Raw genomic sequence first — 23,450 nt, forward strand, 5'->3', positions numbered from 1 at the left:
GTGTCAGTCCTCGTGAACGTAAGTCGGCATTGAGCTTTTTGAATTTAATTCCGATGCAATTTCTGTGCTTCATCGACATTAAGAAGGTCCAAGGTATCCAGTAAACGTGAAGTGAAGCATCGGAATCTAAAACTGGACTCACAGGGCAGGTTCACATCATAGAAAGTTAGACTGTCAGTCCTCTTGTACTTAAGTCGGCATTGTGCCTTTTGAATTTATTTCCGACGCAATTTCTGTGCTTCATCGTCAATAACAAGGTCCAAGGGATACAGTAAACCTGAATTGAAGCATCGGATTGTAAAACTGGACTCACAGTAGAAGTTCAAATCATAGAAAGTTAGAGTGTCAGTCCTCTTGTACGTAAATCGGCATTGTGCCTTTTGAATTTATTTCCGATGCAATTTCTGTGCTTCATCGTCAATAACAAGGTCCAAGGTATACAGTAAACGTGAAGTGAAGCATAGGAATCTAAAACTGGATTCACAGGAGAGATTTAAATCATAGAAAGTTAGAGTGTCAGTCCTCTTGTACTTAAGTCAGCATTGTGCCTTTTGAATTTAATTCCGATAATATTTCTATGTTTCATCGTCAATAAGAAGGTCCAAGGGATACAGTGAAACTGAAGTGAAGCATCGGAATCTAAAACTGGACTCACAGGAGGGGTTCAAATCATAGAAAGTTGGAGTGTCTGTCCTCTTGTATCTAAGTCGGCATTGTGCCTTTTGAATTTAATTCCGATGCAATTTCTGTGTTTCATCGTCAATAAGAAGGTCCAAGGGATACAGTAAACCTGAAGTGAAGCATCGCAATGTAAAACTGGACTGACAGGAGAGGTTCAAATCATAGAAAGTTAGAGTGTCGGTCCTTTTGTAATTAAGTCGACATTGTACATTTTGTATTAAATTCGGATGGAATTTATGTGTTTCATCGTCAATAAGAAAGTCCAAGGGATACAGTAAACCTGAAGTGAAGCATCGGAATGCAAAACTGGACTCACAGGAGATGTTCAAATCATAGAAATATAGAGTGTCAGTCCTCTTGTACTTAAGTCGGCATTGTGCCATTTGTATTAATTTCGGATGCAATTGCTGTGTTTCACCGTCAATAAGAAGGTCCAAGGGATACAGTAAACCTGAAGTGCAGAATAGGAATCTAAAACTGGACTCACAGGAGAGGTTCAAATCATAGAAAGTTTGAGTGTCAGTCATTTTGTACTTAAGTCGGCATTGTGCCTTTTGTATTAAATTCGGATGCAATTTCTGTGTTTCATCGCCAATAAGAAGGTCCAAGGGATACAGTAAACCTGAATTGAAGCATCGGAATGTATAACAGGACTCACAGGAGAGGTTCAAATCATAGAAAGTTAGAGTGTCAGTCCTCTTGTACTTAAGTCGGCATTGTGCCTTTTGTATTATATTCCGATGCAATATCTGTCTTTTATCGTCAATAAGAAGGTAAAGGGATAGAGTAAACCTGAAGTGAAGCATCGGAATCTAAAACTGGACTCACAGGAGAAATTCATATCATAGAAAATTAGAGTGTCAGTCCTCTTGTACTTAAGTCGGCGTTGTGCCTTTTGAATTTAATTCCGATGCAATTTCTGTGCTTCATCGTCAATAAGAAGGTCCAAGGTATACAGTAAACCTGAAGTGAAGCATCGGAATCTAAAGCTAGACCCACAGGAGAGGTTCAAATCATAGAGAGGTAGAGTGTCAGTCCTCTTGTACTTAAGTCGGCATTGTGCCTTTTGAATTTATTTCCGACGCAATTTCTGTGCTTCATCGTCAATTACAAGGTCCAAGGGATACAGTAAACCTGAATTGAAGCATCGGAATGTAAAACTGGACTTACAGGAGAAGTTCAAATCATAGAAAGTTAGAGTGTCAGTCCTCTTGAACGTAAATCGGCATTGTGCCTTTTGAATTTAATTCCGATGCAATTTCTGTGCTTCATCGTCAATAACAAGGTCCAAGGTATACAGTTAACGTGAAGTGAAGCATAGGAATCTAAAACTGGACTCACAGGAGAGATTTAAATCATAGAAAATTAGAGTGTCAGTCCTCTTGTACTTAAGTCAGCATTGTGCCTTTTGAATTTAATTCCGTTGATATTTCTGTGTTTCATCGTCAATAAGAGGGTCCAAGGGGTACAGTGAACCTGAAGTGAAGCATCGGAATCGAAAACTGGACTCACAGGAGAGGTTCAAATCATAGAAAGTTGGAGTGTCTGTCCTCTTGTACTTAAGTCGGCATTGTGCCTTTTGAATTTAATTCCGATGCAATTTCTGTGTTTCATCGTCAATAAGAAGATCCAAGGCATACAGTAAACCTGAAGTGGAGCATCGGAATGTAAAACTGGACTCACAGGAGAGGTTCAAATCATAGAAAGTTAGAGTGTCAGTCCTTTTGTTCTTAAGTCGGCATTGTACATTTTGTATTAAATTCGGATGGAATTTATGTGGTTCATCGTCAATAAGAAGGTCCTAGGGATACAGTAAACCTGAAGTGAAGCATCGGAATGTAAAACTGGACTCACATGAGAGGTTCAAATCGTAGAAAGATAGAGTGTCAGTCCTCTTGTACTTAAGTCGGCAGTGTGCCATTTGTATTAATTTCAGATGCAATTGCTGTGTTTCACCGCCAATAAGAAGGTCCAAGGGATACAGTAAACCTGAAGTACAGCATAGGAATCTAAAACTGGACTCACAGGAGAGGTTCAAATCATAGAAAGTTAGAGTGTCAGTCCTCGTGTACGTAAGTCGGCATTGTGCCTTTTGAATTTAATTCCGAAGCAATTTCTGTGCTTCATCGTCAATACGAAGGTCCAAGGGATGCCGTAAACCTGAAGTGAAGCATCGGAATCTAAAACTGGACACACAGAAGAGTTTCAAATCATAGAAAGTTAGAGTGTCAGTCCTCTTGTACTTAAGTCGGCATTGTGCCTTTTGCATTAAATTCGGATGCAATTTCTGTGTTTCATCGACAATAAGAAGGTCCAAGGGATATAATAAACCTGAGGTGAAGCATCGAAATCTAAAACTGGACTCACAGGAGAGGTTCAAATCATAGATAGTTAGAGTGTCAGTCCTCTTGTACTTAAGTCGGCATTGTGCCTTTTGTATTAAATTCCGATGCAATTTCTGTCTTTTATCGTCAATAAGAAGGTCAAAGGGATAGAGTAAACCTGAAGTGAAGCATCGGAATCTAAAACTGGACTCACAGGAGAGATTCATATCATAGAAAATTAGAGTGTCAGTCCTCTTGAACTTAAGTCGGCGTTGTGCCTTTTGAATTTAATTCCGATGCAATTTCTGTGCTTCATCGTCAATAAGAAGGTCCAAGGTATACAGTAAACCAGAAGTGAAGCATCGGAATCTGAAGCTGGACTCACAGGAGAGGTTCAAATCATAGAAAGTTAGTGTGTCAGTCCTCTTGTACTTAAGTCGGCATTGTGCCTTTTGAATTTAATTCCGACGCTATATCTGTGCTTCATCGTCAATAACAAGGTCCCAGGGATACAGTAAACCTGAATTGAAGCATCGGAATGTAAAACTGGACTCGCAGGAGAGGTTCAAATCATAGAAAGATAGAGTGTCAGTCCTCTTGTACTTAAGTCGGCATTGTGCCATTTGTATTAATTTCGGATGCAATTGCTGTGTTTCACCGTCAATAAGAAGGTCCAAGGGATACAGTAAACCTGAAGTGAAGCATAGGAATCTATAACTTGACTCACAGGAGAGGTTCAAATCATAGAAAGTTACAGTGTCATTCCTCTTGTACCTAAGTCGGCATTGTGCATTTTGTATTAAATTCGGATGCAATTTCTGTGTTTCATCGCCAATAAGAAGGTCCTAGGGATACAGTAAACCTGAAGTAAAGGATCGCAATGTAAAACTGGACTCACAGGAGAGGTTCAAATCATAGAAAGTAAGAGTGTCAGTCCTCGCGTACGTAAGTCGGCATTGTGCCTTTTGAATTTAATTCCGATGCAATTTCTGTGCTTCATCGTCAATATCAAGGTCCAAGGTATACAGTAAACGTGAAGTGAAGCATCGGAATCTAAAACTGGACTCACAGGAGAGGTTCAAATCATAGAAAGTTAGAGTGTCAGTCCTCTTGTACTTAAGTCGGCTTTGTGCATTTTGAATTTAATTCCGACGCAATTTCTGTGCTTCATCGTCAATAAGAAGTTCCAAGGTATACATTAAACCTGAAGTGAATCATCGGAATCTAAAACTAGACTCACAGATGACGTTCAAATCATAGAAAGTTAGAGTGTCAGTCCTCTTGTACCTATGTCGGCATTGTGCCTTTTGGATTAAATTCGGATGCAATTTCTGTGCTTCATCGTCAATAAGAAGGTTCAAGGTATACAGTAAACGTGAAGTGAAGCATCGGAATCTAAAACTGGACTCACAGGAGAGGTTCAAGTCATAGAAAGTTAGAGTGTCAGTCCTCTTGTACTTAAGTCGGCATCGTGCCTTTTGAATTCAACTCCGACGAAATTTCTGTGCTTCATCGTCAATAAGAAGGTCCAAGGGATACAGTAAACCTGAAGTGTAGCATCGGAAACTAAAACTGGACTCACAGGAGAGGTTCAAATCATAGTAAGTTAGAGTGTCAGTCCTCTTGTACTTCAGTCGGCAGTGTGCCTTTTGAATTTAATTCCGACGCAATGTCTGTGCTTCATCGTCAATAAGAAGGTAAAGGTATACATCATACCTGAAGTGAGGCATCGGAATCTAAAACTGGATTCACAGGAGAGGTTCTAATCATGGAAAGTTAGAGTTTCAACCTCTTCTACTTAAGTCGGCATTGTGCCTTTTGAATTTTATTCCGACGCAATTTCTGTGCTTCATCGTCAATAAGAAGGTCCTAGGGATACAGTAAACGTGAAGTGAAGCATAGGAATCTAAAACTGGACTCACAGGAGAGATTTAAATCATAGAAAGATAGAGTGTCAGTCCTCTTGTACTTAAGTCAGCATTGTGCCTTTTGAATTTAATTCCGATAATATTTCTGTGTTTCATCGTCAATAAGAAGGTCCAATTGATACAGTGAAGCCGAAGTGAAGCATCGGAATCTAAAACTGGACTCACAGGAGAGGTTCAAATCATTGAAAGTTAGAGTGTCAATCCTCTTGTACTTAAGGCTGCATTGTGCCTTTTGTATTAAATTCGGATGCAATTTCTGTGTTCCATCGTCAATAAGAAGGTCCAAGGTATACAGTAAACGTGAAGTGAAGCATCAGAATCTAAAACTGTACTCACAGGAGAGGTTCAAATCAGAGAAAGTTAGAGTGTCAGTCCTCTTGTACTTATGTCGGCATTGTGTCTTTTCAATTTAATTCTGACGCAATTTCTGGGCTTCATCGTCAATAAGAAGGTAAAGGTATACAGAAAACCTGAAGTGGAGCATCGGAATCTAAAAATGGAGTCACTGGATAGGTTCAAATCATAGAAAGTTTGAGTGTCAGTCCTCTTGTACTTAAGTCGGCATTGTGCCTTTTGAATGTAATTCCGACGCAATTTCTGTGCTTCATCGTCAATAAGAAGGTCCAAGGTATACAGTAAACCTGAAGTGAAGCATCGGATTCTAAAGCTGGACTCACAGGAGAGGTTCAAATCATAGAGAGTTAGAGTGTCAGTCCTCTTGTACTTATGTCGGCATTGTGCCTTTTGAATTTATTTCCGACGCAATTTCTGTGCTTCATCGTCAATAAGAAGGTCCAATGTATACAGTAAACCTGAAGTGAAGCGTCGAAATCTATAGCTGGACTCACAGGAGAGGTTCAAATCATAGAGAGTTAGAGTGTCAGTCCTCTTGTACTTAAGTCGGCATTGTGCCTTTTGAATTTATTTCCGACGCAATGTGTGTGCTTCATCGTCAATAACAAGGTCCAAGGGATACAGTAAACCTGAATTGAAGCATCGGAATGTAAAACTGGACTCACAGGAGAAGTTCAAATCATAGAAAGTTAGAGTGTCAGTCCTCTTGACCTTAAGTCGGCTTTGTGCATTTTGAATTTAATTCCGACGCAATTTCTGTGCTTCATCGTCAATAAGAAGTTCCAAGGTATACAGTAAACCTGAAGTGAAGCATTGGAATCTAAAACGGGACTCACAGAAGACGTTCAAATCATAGAAAGTTAGAGTGTCAGTCCTCTTGTACTTATGTCGGCATTGTGCCTTTTGGATTAAATTCGGATGCAATTTCTGTGCTTCATCGTCAATAAGAAGGTTCAAGGTATACAGTAAACGTGAAGTGAAGCATCGGAATATAAAACTGGACTCACAGGAGAGGTTCAAGTCATAGAAAGTGATACTGTCAGTCCTCTTGTACTTAAGTCGGCATCGTGCCTTTTGAATTTAACTCCGACGAAATTTCTGTGCTTCATCGTGAATAAGAAGGTCCAAGGGATACAGTAAACCTGAAGTGAAGCATCGGAATGTAAAACTGGACTCACAGGAGAGGTTCAAATCATTGAAAGTTAGAGTGTCAGTCCTCTTCTACTTAAGTCGGCATTGTGCCTTTTGAATTTAATTCCGACGCAATTTCTGTGCTTCATCGTCAATAAGAAGGTCCAAGGGATACAGTAAACCTGAAGTGAAGCATCGGAATGTAAAACTGGACTCACAGGAGAGGTTCAAATCATTGAAAGTTAGAGTGTCAATCCTCTTGTACTTAAGTCGGCATTGTGCCATTTGTATTAATTTCGGATGCAATTGCTGTGTTTCACCGTCAATAAGAAGGTCCAAGGGATACAGTAAACCTGAAGTGAAGCATAGGAATCTATAACTTGACTCACAGGAGAGGTTCAAATCATAGAAAGTTAGAGTGTCATTCCTCTTGTACCTAAGTCGGCATTGTGCCTTTTGTATTAAATTCGGATGCAATTTCTGTGTTTCATCGCCAATAAGAAGGTCCTAGGGATACAGTAAACCTGAAGTAAAGGATCGCAATGTAAAACTGGACTCACAGGAGAGGTTCAAATCATAGAAAGTAAGAGTGTCAGTCCTCGCGTACGTAAGTCGGCATTGTGCCTTTTGAATTAAATTCCGATGCAATTTCTGTGCTTCATCGTCAATATCAAGGTCCCAGGTATACAGTAAACGTGAAGTGAAGCATCGGAATCTAAAACTGGACTCACAGGAGAGGTTCAAATCATAGAAAGTTAGAGTGTCAGTCCTCTTGTACTTAAGTCGGCTTTGTGCATTTTGAATTTAATTCCGACGCAATTTCTGTGCTTCATCGTCAATAAGAAGTTCCAAGGTATACATTAAGCCTGAAGTGAATCATCGGAATCTAAAACTAGACTCACAGAAGACGTTCAAATCATAGAAAGTTAGAGTGTCAGTCCTCTTGTACCTATGTCGGCATTGTGCCTTTAGGATTAAATTCGGATGCAATTTCTGTGCTTCATCGTCAATAAGAAGGTTCAAGGTATACAGTAAACGTGAAGTGAAGCATCGGAATCTAAAACTGGACTCACAGGAGAGGTTCAAGTCATAGAAAGTTAGAGTGTCAGTCCTCTTGTACTTAAGTCGGCATCGTGCCTTTTCAATTCAACTCCGACGAAATTTCTGTGCTTCATCGTCAATAAGAAGGTCCAAGGGATACAGTAAACCTGAAGTGTAGCATCGGAAACTAAAACTGGACTCACAGGAGAGGTTCAAATCATAGTAAGTTAGAGTGTCAGTCCTCTTGTACTTCAGTCGGCAGTGTGCCTTTTGAATTTAATTCCGACGCAATGTCTGTGCTTCATCGTCAATAAGAAGGTAAAGGTATACATCATACCTGAAGTGAGGCATCGGAATCTAAAACTGGATTCACAGGAGAGGTTCTAATCATGGAAAGTTAGAGTGTCAACCTCTTCTACTTAAGTCGGCATTGTGCCTTTTGAATTTTATTCCGACGCAATTTCTGTGCTTCATCGTCAATAAGAAGGTCCTAGGGATACAGTAAACGTGAAGTGAAGCATAGGAATCTAAAACTGGACTCACAGGAGAGATTTAAATCATAGAAAGATAGAGTGTCAGTCCTCTTGTACTTAAGTCAGCATTGTGCCTTTTGAATTTAATTCCGATAATATTTCTGTGTTTCATCGTCAATAAGAAGGTCCAATTGATACAGTGAAGCCGAAGAGAAGCATCGGAATGTAAAACTGGACTCACAGGAGAGGTTCAAATCATTGAAAGTTAGAGTGTCAATCCTCTTGTACTTAAGGCTGCATTGTGCCTTTTGTATTAAATTCGGATGCAATTTCTGTGTTCCATCGTCAATAAGAAGGTCCAAGGTATACAGTAAACGTGAAGTGAAGCATCAGAATCTAAAACTGTACTCACAGGAGAGGTTCAAATCAGAGAAAGTTAGAGTGTCAGTCCTCTTGTACTTGTGTCGGCATTGTGTCTTTTCAATTTGATTCTGACGCAATTTCTGGGCTTCATCGTCAATAAGAAGGTAAAGGTATACAGAAAACCTGAAGTGGAGCATCGGAATCTAAAAATGGAGTCACTGGATAGGTTCAAATCATAGAAAGTTTGAGTGTCAGTCCTCTTGTACTTAAGTCGGCATTGTGCCTTTTGAATTTAATTCCGTCGCAATTTCTGTGCTTCATCGTCAATAAGAAGGTCCAAGGTATACAGTAAACCTGAAGTGAAGCATCGGATTCTAAAGCTGGACTCACAGGAGAGGTTCAAATCATAGAGAGTTAGAGTGTCAGTCCTCTTGTACTTAAGTCGGCATTGTGCCTTTTGAATTTATTTCCGACGCAATTTATGTGCTTCATCGTCAATAAGAAGGTTCAATGTATACAGTAAACCTGAAGTGAAGCGTCGGAATCTAAAGCTGGACTCACAGGAGAGTTTCAAATCATAGAGAGTTAGAGTGTCAGTCCTCTTGTACTTAAGTCGGCATTGTGCCTTTTGAATTTATTTCCGACGCAATGTGTGTGCTTCATCGTCAATAACAAGGTCCAAGGGATACAGTAAACCTGAATTGAAGCATCGGAATGTAAAACTGGACTCACAGGAGAAGTTCAAATCATAGAAAGTTAGAGTGTCAGTCCTCTTGTACGTAAATCGGCATTGTGCCTTTTGAATTTAATTCCGATGCAATTTCTGTGCTACATCGTCAATAACAAGATCCAAGGTATACAGTAAACGTGAAGTGAAGCATAGGAATCTAAAACTGGACTCACAGGAGAGATTTAAATCACAGAAAGTTAGAGAGTCAGTCCTCTTGTACTTAAGTCGGCATTGTGCCTTTTGAATTTAATTCCGATGCAATTTCTGTGTTTCATCGTCAATAAGAAGGTCCAAGGGATACATTAAACCTGAAGTGAAGCATCGGAATGTAAAACTGGACTCACAGGAGAGGTTCAAATCATAGTTAGTTAGAGTGTCTGTCCTCTTCTACTTAAGTCGGCATTGTGCCTTTTGAATTTAATTCCGACGAAATTTCTGTGCTTCATCGTCAATAAGAAGGTCCAAGGGATACAGTAAACCTGAAGTGAAGCATCGGAATGTAAAACTGGACTCACAGGAGAGGTTCAAATCAATGAAAGTTAGGGTGTCAGTCCTCTTGTACTTAAGACCGCATTGTGCCTTTTGTATTAAATTCGGATGCAATTTCTGTGTTCCATCGTCAATAAGAAGGTTCAAGGTATACAGTAAACGTGAAGTGAAGCATCGGAATCTAAAACTGGACTCACAGGAGAGGTTCAAGTCATAGAAAGTTATAGTGTCAGTCCTCTTGTACTTAAGTCGGCATCGTGCATTTGAATTCAACTCCGACGAAATTTCTGTGCTTCATCGTCAATAAGAAGGTCCAAGGGATACAGTAAACCTGAAGTGTAGCATCGGAAACTAAAACTGGACTCACAGGAGAGGTTCAAATCATAGTAAGTTAGAGTGTCAGTCCTCTTGTACTTAAGTCGGCAGTGTGCCTTTTGAATTTAATTCCGACGCAATTTCTGTGCTTCATCGTCAATAATAAGGTCCAAGGTATACAGTAAACCTGAAGTGAAGCATCGGAAACTAAAGCTGGACTCACAGGAGAGGTTCAAATCATAGAGAGTTAGAGTGTCAGTCCTCTTGTACTTAAGTCGGCATTGTGCCTTTTGAATTTATTTCCGACGCAATTTCTGTGCTTCATCGTCAATAAGAAGGTCCAAGGTATACAGTAAACGTGAAGTGAAGCATAGGAATCTAAAACTGGACTCACAGGAGAGATTTAAATCATAGAAAGTTAGAGTGTCAGTCCTCTTGTACCTATGTCGGCATTGTGCCTTTTGGATTAAATTCGGATGCAATTTCTGTGCTTCATCGTCAATAAGAAGGTTCAAGGTATACAGTAAACGTGAAGTGAAGCATCGGAATCTAAAACTGGACTCACAGGAGAGGTTCAAGTCATAGAAAGTTAGAGTGTCATTCCTCTTGTACTTAAGTCGGCATCGTGCCTTTTGAATTCAACTCCGACGAAATTTCTGTGCTTCATCGTCAATAAGAAGGTCCAAATGATACAGTAAACCTGAAGTGTAGCATCGGAAACTAAAACTGGACTCACAGGAGAGGTTCAAATCATAGTAAGTTAGAGTGTCAGTCCTCTTGTACTTCAGTCGGCAGTGTGCCTTTTGAATTTAATTCCGACGCAATGTCTGTGCTTCATCGTCAATAAGAAGGTAAAGGTATACATCATACCTGAAGTGAGGCATCGGAATCTAAAACTGGATTCACAGGAGAGGTTCTAATCATGGAAAGTTAGAGTGTCAACCTCTTCTACTTAAGTCGGCATTGTGCCTTTTGAATTTTATTCCGACGCAATTTCTGTGCTTCATCGTCAATAAGAAGGTCCTAGGGATACAGTAAACGTGAAGTGAAACATAGGAATCTAAAACTGGACTCACAGGAGAGATTTAAATCATAGAAAGATAGAGTGTCAGTCCTCTTGTACTTAAGTCAGCATTGTGCCTTTTGAATTTAATTCCGATAATATTTCTGTGTTTCATCGTCAATAAGAAGGTCCAATTGATACAGTGAAGCCGAAGAGAAGCATCGGAATGTAAAACTGGACTCACAGGAGAGGTTCAAATCATTGAAAGTTAGAGTGTCAATCCTCTTGTACTTAAGGCTGCATTGTGCCTTTTGTATTAAATACGGATGCAATTTCTGTGTTCCATCGTCAATAAGAAGGTCCAAGGTATACAGTAAACGTGAAGTGAAGCATCAGAATCTAAAACTGTACTCACAGGAGAGGTTCAAATCAGAGAAAGTTAGAGTGTCAGTCCTCTTGTACTTGTGTCGGCATTGTGTCTTTTCAATTTGATTCTGACGCAATTTCTGGGCTTCATCGTCAATAAGAAGGTAAAGGTATACAGAAAACCTGAAGTGGAGCATCGGAATCTAAAAATGGAGTCACTGGATAGGTTCAAATCATAGAAAGTTTGAGTGTCAGTCCTCTTGTACTTAAGTCGGCATTGTGCCTTTTGAATTTAATTCCGACGCAATTTCTGTGCTTCATCGTCAATAAGAAGGTCCAAGGTATACAGTAAACCTGAAGTGAAGCATCGGATTCTAAAGCTGGACCCACAGGAGAAGTTCAAATCATAGAGAGTTAGAGTGTCAGTCCTCTTGTACTTAAGTCGGCATTGTGCCTTTTGAATTTATTTCCGACGCAATGTGTGTGCTTCATCGTCAATAACAAGGTCCAAGGGATACAGTAAACCTGAATTGAAGCATCGGAATGTAAAACTGGACTCACAGGAGAAGTTCAAATCATAGAAAGTTAGAGTGTCAGTCCTCTTGTACGTAAATCGGCATTGTGCCTTTTGAATTTAATTCCGATGCAATTTCTGTGCTACATCGTCAATAACAAGATCCAAGGTATACAGTAAACGTGAAGTGAAGCATAGGAATCTAAAACTGGACTCACAGGAGAGATTTAAATCACAGAAAGTTAGAGAGTCAGTCCTCTTGCACTTAAGTCGGCATTGTGATTTTTGAATTTAATTCCGATGCAATTTCTGTGTTTCATCGTCAATAAGAAGGTCCAAGGGATACATTAAACCTGAAGTGAAGCATCGGAATGTAAAACTGGACTCACAGGAGAGGTTCAAATCATAGTTAGTTAGAGTGTCTGTCCTCTTCTACTTAAGTCGGCATTGTGCCTTTTGAATTTAATTCCGACGAAATTTCTGTGCTTCATCGTCAATAAGAAGGTCCAAGGGATACAGTAAACCTGAAGTGAAGCATCGGAATGTAAAACTGGACTCACAGGAGAGGTGCAAAACAATGAAAGTTAGGGTGTCAGTCCTCTTGTACTTAAGACCGCATTGTGCCTTTTGTATTAAATTCGGATGCAATTTCAGTGTTCCATCGTCAATAAGAAGGTTCAAGGTATACAGTAAACGTGAAGTGAAGCATCGGAATCTAAAACTGGACTCACAGGAGAGGTTCAAGTCATAGAAAGTTATAGTGTCAGTCCTCTTGTACTTAAGTCGGCATCGTGCATTTGAATTCAACTCCGACGAAATTTCTGTGCTTCATCGTCAATAAGAAGGTCCAAGGGATGCAGTAAACCTGAAGTGTAGCATCGGAAACTAAAACTGGACTCACAGGAGAGGTTCAAATCATAGTAAGTTAGAGTGTCAGTCCTCTTGTACTTAACTCGGCAGTGTGCCTTTTGAATTTAATTCCGACGCAATTTCTGTGCTTCATCGTCAATAAGAAGGTCCAAGGTATACAGTAAACCTGAAGTGAAGCATCGGAATCTAAAGCTGGACTCACAGGAGAGGTTCAAATCATAGAGAGTTAGAGAGTCAGTCCTCTTGTACTTAAGGCGGCATTGTGCCTTTTGAATTTATTTCCGACGCAATTTCTGTGCTTCATCGTCAATAAGAAGGTCCAAGGTATACAGTAAACGTGAAGTGAAGCATAGGAATCTAAAACTGGACTCACAGGAGAGATTTAAATCATAGAAAGTTAGAGTGTCAGTCCTCTTGTACTTAAGTCAGCATTGTGCCTTTTGAATTTAATTCCGATGATATTTCTGTGTTTCATCGTCAATAAGAAGGTCCAAGGGATACAGTGAACCTGAAGTGAAGCATCGGAATCAAAAAGTGGACTCACAGGAGAGGTTCAAATCATAGAAAGTTGGAGTGTCTGTCCTCTTGTACTTAAGTCGGCATTGTGCCTTTTGAATATAATTCCGATGCAATTTCTGTGTTTCATCGTCAATAAGAAGGTCCAAGGGATACACTAAACCTGAAGTGAAGCATCGTAATGTAAAACTGGACTCACAGGAGAAGTTCAAACCATAGAAAGTTAGAGTGTCAGTCCTTTTGTACTTAAGTCGACAATGTACATTTTGTATTAAATTCGGATGGAATTTATGTGTTTCATCGTCAATAAGAAGGTCCAAGGGATACAGTAAACCTGAAGTGAAGCATCGGAATGTAAAATTAGGACTCACAGGAGAGGTTCAAATCATAGAAAGATAGAGTGTCAGTCCTCTTGTACTTAAGTCGGCATTGTGCCATTTGTATTAATTTCGGATGCAATTGCTGTGTTTCACCGTCAATAAGAAGGTCCAAGGGATACAGTAAACCTGAAGTGCAGCATAGGAATCTAAAACCGGACTCACAGGAGAGGTTCAAATCATAGAAAGTTAGAGTGTCAGTCATCTTGTACTTAAGTTAGCATTGTGCCTTTTGTATTAAATTCGGATGCAATTTCTGTGTTTCATCGCCAATAAGAAGGTCCAAGGGATACAGTAAACCTGAAGTGAAGCATCGGAATGTAAAACTGGACTCACAGGAGAGGTTCAAATCATAGATAGTTAGAGTGTCAGTCCTCGTGTACGTAAGTCGGCATTGTGCCTTTTGAATTTAATTCCGATGCAATTTCTGTGCTTCATCGTCAATAACAAGGTCCAAGGTATACAGTAAACGTGAAGTGAAGCATCGGAATCTAAAACTGGACTCACAGGAGCGGTTCAAATCCAAGAAAGTTAGAGTGCCTGTCCCCTTGTACGTAATTCGGCATTGTGCCTTTTGAATTTAATTCCGATGCAATTTCATTGATTCATCGTCAATAAGAAGGTCCAAGGTATACTGTAATCATGAAGTGAAGCATCGGAATCTAAAACTGGACTCACAGGAGAGGTTCAAATCATAGAAAGTTAGAGTGTCAGTCCTCTTGTACTTAAGTCGGCATTGTGCCTTTTGTATTAAATTCCGATGCAATTTCTGTCTTTTATCGTCAATAAGAAGGTTAAAGGGATAGAGTAAAACTGAAGTGAAGCATCGGAATCTAAAACTGGACTCACAGGAGAAATACATATCATAGAAAAATAGAGTGTCAGTCCTCTTGTACTTAAGTCGGCGTTGTGCCTTTTGAATTTAATTCCGATGCAATTTCTGTGCTTCATCGTCAATTACAAGGTCCAAGGGATACAGTTAACCTGAATTGAAGCATCGGAATGTAAAACTGGACTCACAGGAGAAGTTCAAATCATAGAAAGTTACATTGTCAGTCCTCTTGTACGTAAATCGGCATTGTGCCTTTTGAATTTAATTCCGATGCAATTTCTGTGCTTTATCGTCAATAACAAGGTCCAAGGTATACAGTAAACGTGAAGTGAAGCATAGGAATCTAAAACTGGACTCACAGGAGAGATTTAAATCATAGAAAGTTAGAGTGTCAGTCCTCTTGTACATAAGTCAGCAATGTGCCTCTTGAATTTAGTTCCGATGATATTTCTGTGTTTCATTGTCAATAAGAAGGTCCAAGGGGTACAGTGAACCTGAAGTGAAGCATCGGAATCTAAAACTGGTCTCACAGGAGAGATTCATATCATAGAAAATTAGAGTGTCAGTCCTCTTGTACGTAGGTCGGCGTTGTGCCTTTTGAATTTAATTCCGATGCAATTTCTGTGCTTCATCGTCAATAAGAAGGTCCAAGGGATACAGTGAACCCGAAGTGAAGCATCGGAATCTAAAACTGGACTCACAGGAGAGGTTCAAATCATAGAAAGTTGGAGTGTCTGTCCTCTTGTACTTAAGTCGGCATTGCGACTTTTGAATTTAATTCCGATGCAATTTCTGTGTTTTATCGTCAATAAGAAGGTCCAAGGGATATAGTAAACTTGAAGTGAAGCATCGGAATGTATAACTGGACTCACAGGAGAGGTTCAAATCATAGAAAGTTAGAGTGTCAGTCCTTTTGTAATTAAGTCGGCATTGTACATTTTGTATTAAATTCGGATGGAATTTATGAGTTTCATCGTCAATAACAAGGTCCAAGGGATACAGTAAACCTGAAGTGAAGCATCGGAATGTAAAACTGGACTCCCAGGAGAGGTTCAAATCATAGAAAGATAGAGTGTCAGTCCTCTTGTACTTAAGTCGGCATTTGCCATTGGTATTAATTTCGGATGCAATTGCTGTGTTTCACCGTCAATAAGAAGGTCCAAGGGATACAGTAAACCTGAAGTGAAGCATAGGAATCTAAAACTGGACTCACAGGAGAGGTTCAAATCATAGAAAGTTGGAGTGTCAGTCCTCTTGTACCTAAGTCGGCATTGTGCCTTTTGTATTAAATTCGGATGCAATTTCTGTGTTTCATCGCCAATAAGAAGGTCCAAGGGATACAGTAAACATGAAGTGAAGGATCGCAATGTAAAACTGGTCTCACAGGAGAGGTTGAAATCATAGAAAGTAAGAGTGTCAGTCCTCGCGTACGTAAGTCGGCAATGTGCCTTTTGAATTTAATTCCGATGCAATTTCTGTGCTTCATCGTCAATAACAAGGTCCAAGGTATACAGTAAACATGAAGTGAAGCATTGGAATCTAAAACTGGACTCACAGGAGAGGTTCAAGTCATAGAAAGTTATAGTGTCAGTCCTCTTGTACTTAAGTCGGCATCGTGCCTTTTGAATTTAACTCCGACGAAATTTCTGTGCTTCATCGTCAATAAGAAGGTCCAAGGGATACAGTAAACCTGAAGTGTAGCATCGGAAACTAAAACTGGACTCACAGGAGAGGTTCAAATCATAGTAAGTTAGAGTGTCAGTCCTCTTGTACTTAAGTCGGCAGTGTGCCTTTTGAATTTAATTCCGACGCAATTTCTGTGCTTCATCGTCAATAAGAAGGTCCAAGAGATACAGTAACCCTGAAGTGAAGCATCGGAATGTAAAACAGGACTCACAGGAGAGGTTCAAATCATTGAAAGTTAGAGTGTCAGTCCTCTTGTACTTAAGTCCGCATTGTGCCTTTTGTATTAAATTCCGATGCAATTTCTGTGTTCCATCGTCAATAAGAAGGCCCAAGGTATACAGTAATCGTGAAGTGAAGCATCGGAATCTAAAACTGGACTCACAGGAGAGGTTGAAATCAGAGAAAGTTAGAGTGTCAGTCCTCTTGTACTTATTCGGCATTGTGTCTTTTCAATTTAATTCTGACGCAATTTCTGGGCTTCATCGTCAATAAGAAGGTATAGGTATACAGTAAACCTGAAGTGGAGCATCGGAACCTAGAAATGGAGTCACAGGATAGGTTCAAATCATAGAAAGTTTGAGTGTCAGTCCTCTTGTACTTAAGTCGGCATTGTGCCTCTTGAATTTAATTCCGACGCAATTTCTGTGCTTTATCGTCAATAAGAAGGTCCAAGGTATACAGTAAACCTGAAGTGAGGCATCGGAATCTAAAACTGGACTCACAGGAGAGTTTCAAATCATAGAAAGTTAGAGTGTCAGTCCTCTTGTACTTAAGTCGGCATTGTGCCTTTTGTATTAAATTCGGATGCAATTTCTGTGTTTCATCGTCAATAAGAAGGTCCAACGGATACAGTAAACATGAAGTGAAGCATCGGAATGTAAAACTGAACTCACAGGAGAGGTTCAAATCTTATAAAGTTAGAGTGTCAGTCCTCTTGTACTTAAGTCGGCATTGTGCCTTTTGTATAAAATTCGGTTGCAATTTGTGAGCTTCATCGTCAATAAGAAGGTCCAAGGGATACAGTAAACCTGAAGTGAAGCATCGGAACCTAAAACTGGACTCACAGAAGACGTTCAAATCATAGAAAGTTAGAGTGTCAGTCCTCCTGTACTTAAGTCGGCATTGTGCCTTTTGTATTAAATTCGGATGCAATTTCTGTGCTTCATCGTCAATAAGAAGGTCCAATGTATACAGTAAACGCGAAGTGAAGCATCGGAATCTAAAACTGGACTCACAGGAGAGGTTCAAATCATAGAAAGTTATAGTGTCAGTCCTCTTGTACTTAAGTCGGCATCCTGCCTTCTGAATTTAACTCCGACGAAATTTCTGTGTTTCATCGTCAATAAGAAGGTCCAAAGGATACAGTAAACCTGAAGTGTAGCATCGGAAACTAAAACTGGACCCACAGGAGAGGTTCAAATCATAGTAAGTTAGAGTGCCAGTCCTCTTGTACTTAAATCGGCAGTGTGCCTTTTGAATTTAATTCCGACGCAATTTCTGTGCTTCATCGTCAATAAGATGGTCCAAGGTATACAGTAAACGTGAAGTGAAGCATTGGAATCTAAAACTGGACTCACATGAGAGGTTCCAATCTAAAAAAGTTAGAGTGTCAGTCCTCTTGTACTTAAGTCGGCATTGTGCCTTTTGTATTAAGTTCGGATCCAATATCTGTGTTTCATCGTCAATAAGAAGGTCCAAGGGATACAGTAAACCTGAAATGAAGCATCGGATTATAAAACTGGACTCACAGGAGAGGTTCAAATCATAGAAAGTTAGAGTGTCAGTCCTCTTGTACTTAAGTCGGCATTGTGCCGTTTCAATTTAATTCCGACGCAATTTCTGTGTTTCATCGTCAATAAGAAGGTAAAGGTATACCTTAAACCTGAAGTGAAGCATCGGAATTTAAAATCGGACTCACAGGAGAGGTTAAAATCATAGGAAGTTAGAGTGTCAGTCCTCTTGTACTTAGGTCGGTATTGTGCTTGTGTATTAAATTCGGATGCAATTTCTGTGCTTCGTCATCAATAAGAAGGTCCAAGGGATACAGTAAACCTGAAGTGAAGCATCGGAATCTAAAACTGGACTCACAGGAGAGCTTCAAATCGTAGAAAGTTAGAGTGTAAGTCCTCTTGTACTTAAGTCGGCTTTGTGCATTTTGAATTTAATTCCGACGCAATTTCTGTGCTTCATCGTCAACAAGAAGTTCCAAGGTATGCAGCAAACCTGAAGTGAAGCATGGGAATCTAAAACTGGACTCACAGAAGACGTTCAAATCATAGAAAGTTAGAGCGTCAGTCCTCTTGTACTTAAGTCGGCATTGTGCCTTTTGAATTTAATTCCGATGCAATTTCTGTGGTTCATCGTCACTAAGAAGGTCCAAGGGATACAGTAAACCTGAAGTGAAGCATCGGAATCGAAAACTGGACTCACAGGAGAGGTTCAAATCATAGAAAGTTATAGTGTCAGTCCTCTTGTACTTAAGACGGCATCGTGCCATCTGAATTTATCTCGAACGAAATTTCTGTGCTTCATAGTTAATAAGAAGGTCCAAGGGATACAGTAAACCTGAAGTGTAGCATCGGAATCAAAAACTGGACTCACAGGAGAGGTTCAAATCATAAAATGTTAGAGTGTCAGTCCTCTTGTACTTAAGTCGGCATTGTTTTTTTTTTTCAATTTAATTCCTACGCAATTTCTGTGTTTCATCATCAATAAGAAGGTAAAGGTATACAGTAAACCTGAAGTGAAGCATCGGAATCTAAAACTGGACTCACAGGAGAGGTTAAAATCATAGAACGTTAGAGTGTCAGTCCTCTTGTACTTATGTCGGCTTTGTGCATTTTGAATTTAATTCCGACGCAATTTCTGTGCTTCATCGTCAATAAAAAGGTCCAAGGGATACAGTAAACCTGAAGTGAAGTATCGGAATCAAAAACTGGACTCACAGGAGAGGTTCAAATCATAGAAAGTTAGAGTGTCAGTCCTCTTGTACTTAAGTCGGCATTGTTTTTTTTTCAATTTAATTCCGACGCAATTTCTGTGTTTCATCATCAATAACAAGGTAAAGGTATACAGTAAACCTGAAGTGAAGCATCGGAATCTAAAACTGGACTCACAGGAGAGGTTCAAATCATAGAAAGTTAGAGTGTCAGTCCTCTTGTACTTAAGTCGGCTTTGTGCATTTTGAATTTAATTCCGACGAAATTTCTGTGCTTCATCGTCAATAAGAAGGTCCAAGGGATACAGTAAACCTGAAGTGAAGCATCGGAATGTAAAACTGGACTCACAGGAGAGGTTCAAAACAATGAAAGTTAGGGTGTCAGTCCTCTTGTACGTAAATCGGCATTGTGCCTTTTGAATTTAATTCCGATGCAATTTCTGTGCTACATCGTCAATAACAAGATCCAAGGTATACAGTAAACGTGAAGTGAAGCATAGGAATCTAAAACTGGACTCACAGGAGAGATTTAAATCACAGAAAGTTAGAGAGTCAGTCCTCTTGCACTTAAGTCGGCATTGTGATTTTTGAATTTAATTCCGATGCAATTTCTGTGTTTCATCGTCAATAAGAAGGTCCAAGGGATACATTAAACCTGAAGTGAAGCATCGGAATGTAAAACTGGACTCACAGGAGAGGTTCAAATCATAGTTAGTTAGAGTGTCTGTCCTCTTCTACTTAAGTCGGCATTGTGCCTTTTGAATTTAATTCCGACGAAATTTCTGTGCTTCATCGTCAATAAGAAGGTCCAAGGGATACAGTAAACCTGAAGTGAAGCATCGGAATGTAAAACTGGACTCACAGGAGAGGTTCAAAACAATGAAAGTTAGGGTGTCAGTCCTCTTGTACTTAAGACCGCATTGTGCCTTTTGTATTAAATTCGGATGCAATTTCAGTGTTCCATCGTCAATAAGAAGGTTCAAGGTATACAGTAAACGTGAAGTGAAGCATCGGAATCTAAAACTGGACTCACAGGAGAGGTTCAAGTCATAGAAAGTTATAGTGTCAGTCCTCTTGTACTTAAGTCGGCATCGTGCATTTGAATTCAACTCCGACGAAATTTCTGTGCTTCATCGTCAATAAGAAGGTCCAAGGGATGCAGTAAACCTGAAGTGTAGCATCGGAAACTAAAACTGGACTCACAGGAGAGGTTCAAATCATAGTAAGTTAGAGTGTCAGTCCTCTTGTACTTAAATCGGCAGTGTGCCTTTTGAATTTAATTCCGACGCAATTTCTGTGCTTCATCGTCAATAAGAAGGTCCAAGGTATACAGTAAACCTGAAGTGAAGCATCGGAATCTAAAGCTGGACTCACAGGAGAGGTTCAAATCATAGAGAGTTAGAGAGTCAGTCCTCTTGTACTTAAGGCGGCATTGTGCCTTTTGAATTTATTTCCGACGCAATTTCTGTGCTTCATCGTCAATAAGAAGGTCCAAGGTATACAGTAAACGTGAAGTGAAGCATAGGAATCTAAAACTGGACTCACAGGAGAGATTTAAATCATAGAAAGTTAGAGTGTCAGTCCTCTTGTACTTAAGTCAGCATTGTGCCTTTTGAATTTAATTCCGATGATATTTCTGTGTTTCATCGTCAATAAGAAGGTCCAAGGGATACAGTGAACCTGAAGTGAAGCATCGGAATCAAAAAGTGGACTCACAGGAGAGGTTCAAATCATAGAAATTTGGAGTGTCTGTCCTCTTGTACTTAAGTCGGCATTGTGCCTTTTGAATATAATTCCGATGCAATTTCTGTGTTTCATCGTCAATAAGAAGGTCCAAGGGATACACTAAACCTGAAGTGAAGCATCGTAATGTAAAACTGGACTCACAGGAGAAGTTCAAATCATAGAAAGTTAGAGTGTCAGTCCTTTTGTACTTAAGTCGACAATGTACATTTTGTATTAAATTCGGATGGAATTTATGTGTTTCATCGTCAATAAGAAGGTCCAAGGGATACAGTAAACCTGAAGTGAAGCATCGGAATGTAAAATTAGGACTCACAGGAGAGGTTCAAATCATAGAAAGATAGAGTGTCAGTCCTCTTGTACTTAAGTCGGCATTGTGCCATTTGTATTAATTTCGGATGCAATTGCTGTGTTTCACCGTCAATAAGAAGGTCCAAGGGATACAGTAAACCTGAAGTGCAGCATAGGAATCTAAAACCGGACTCACAGGAGAGGTTCAAATCATAGAAAGTTAGAGTGTCAGTCATCTTGTACTTAAGTTAGCATTGTGCCTTTTGTATTAAATTCGGATGCAATTTCTGTGTTTCATCGCCAATAAGAAGGTCCAAGGGATACAGTAAACCTGAAGTGAAGCATCGGAATGTAAAACTGGACTCACAGGAGAGGTTCAAATCATAGATAGTTAGAGTGTCAGTCCTCGTGTACGTAAGTCGGCATTGTGCCTTTTGAATTTAATTCCGATGCAATTTCTGTGCTTCATCGTCAATAACAAGGTCCAAGGTATACAGTAAACGTGAAGTGAAGCATCGGAATCTAAAACTGGACTCACAGGAGCGGTTCAAATCCAAGAAAGTTAGAGTGCCTGTCCCCTTGTACGTAATTCGGCATTGTGCCTTTTGAATTTAATTCCGATGTAATTTCATTGATTCATCGTCAATAAGAAGGTCCAAGGTATACTGTAAACATGAAGTGAAGCATCGGAATCTAAAACTGGACTCACAGGAGAGGTTCAAATCATAGAAAGTTAGAGTGTCAGTCCTCTTGTACTTAAGTCGGCATTGTGCCTTTTGTATTAAATTCCGATGCAATTTCTGTCTTTTATCGTCAATAAGAAGGTTAAAGGGATAGAGTAAAACTGAAGTGAAGCATCGGAATCTAAAACTGGACTCACAGGAGAAATACATATCATAGAAAAATAGAGTGTCAGTCCTCTTGTACTTAAGTCGGCGTTGTGCCTTTTGAATTTAATTCCGATGCAATTTCTGTGCTTCATCGTCAATTACAAGGTCCAAGGGATACAGTTAACCTGAATTGAAGCATCGGAATGTAAAACTGGACTCACAGGAGAAGTTCAAATCATAGAAAGTTACATTGTCAGTCCTCTTGTACGTAAATCGGCATTGTGCCTTTTGAATTTAATTCCGATGCAATTTCTGTGCTTTATCGTCAATAACAAGGTCCAAGGTATACAGTAAACGTGAAGTGAAGCATAGGAATCTAAAACTGGACTCACAGGAGAGATTTAAATCATAGAAAGTTAGAGTGTCAGTCCTCTTGTACATAAGTCAGCAATGTGCCTCTTGAATTAAATTCCGATGATATTTCTGTGTTTCATTGTCAATAAGAAGGTCCAAGGGGTACAGTGAACCTGAAGTGAAGCATCGGAATCTAAAACTGGTCTCACAGGAGAGATTCATATCATAGAAAATTAGAGTGTCAGTCCTCTTGTACGTAGGTCGGCGTTGTGCCTTTTGAATTTAATTCCGATGCAATTTCTGTGCTTCATCGTCAATAAGAAGGTCCAAGGGATACAGTGAACCCGAAGTGAAGCATCGGAATCTAAAACTGGACTCACAGGAGAGGTTCAAATCATAGAAAGTTGGAGTGTCTGTCCTCTTGTACTTAAGTCGGCATTGCGACTTTTGAATTTAATTCCGATGCAATTTCTGTGTTTTATCGTCAATAAGAAGGTCCAAGGGATATAGTAAACTTGAAGTGAAGCATCGGAATGTATAACTGGACTCACAGGAGAGGTTCAAATCATAGAAAGTTAGAGTGTCAGTCCTTTTGTAATTAAGTCGGCATTGTACATTTTGTATTAAATTCGGATGGAATTTATGAGTTTCATCGTCAATAACAAGGTCCAAGGGATACAGTAAACCTGAAGTGAAGCATCGGAATGTAAAACTGGACTCCCAGGAGAGGTTCAAATCATAGAAAGATAGAGTGTCAGTCCTCTTGTACTTAAGTCGGCATTTGCCATTTGTATTAATTTCGGATGCAATTGCTGTGTTTCACCGTCAATAAGAAGGTCCAAGGGATACAGTAAACCTGAAGTGAAGCATAGGAATCTAAAACTGGACTCACAGGAGAGGTTCAAATCATAGAAAGTTGGAGTGTCAGTCCTCTTGTACCTAAGTCGGCATTGTGCCTTTTGTATTAAATTCGGATGCAATTTCTGTGTTTCATCGCCAATAAGAAGGTCCAAGGGATACAGTAAACATGAAGTGAAGGATCGCAATGTAAAACTGGTCTCACAGGAGAGGTTGAAATCATAGAAAGTAAGAGTGTCAGTCCTCGCGTACGTAAGTCGGCAATGTGCCTTTTGAATTTAATTCCGATGCAATTTCTGTGCTTCATCGTCAATAACAAGGTCCAAGGTATACAGTAAACATGAAGTGAAGCATTGGAATCTAAAACTGGACTCACAGGAGAGGTTCAAGTCATAGAAAGTTATAGTGTCAGTCCTCTTGTACTTAAGTCGGCATCGTGCCTT

The sequence above is a fragment of the Schistocerca serialis genome, chromosome 10, assembly GCF_023864345.2.
Source record: "Schistocerca serialis cubense isolate TAMUIC-IGC-003099 chromosome 10, iqSchSeri2.2, whole genome shotgun sequence".
In the NCBI taxonomy this organism is placed as follows: Eukaryota; Metazoa; Arthropoda; class Insecta; order Orthoptera; family Acrididae; genus Schistocerca; species Schistocerca serialis.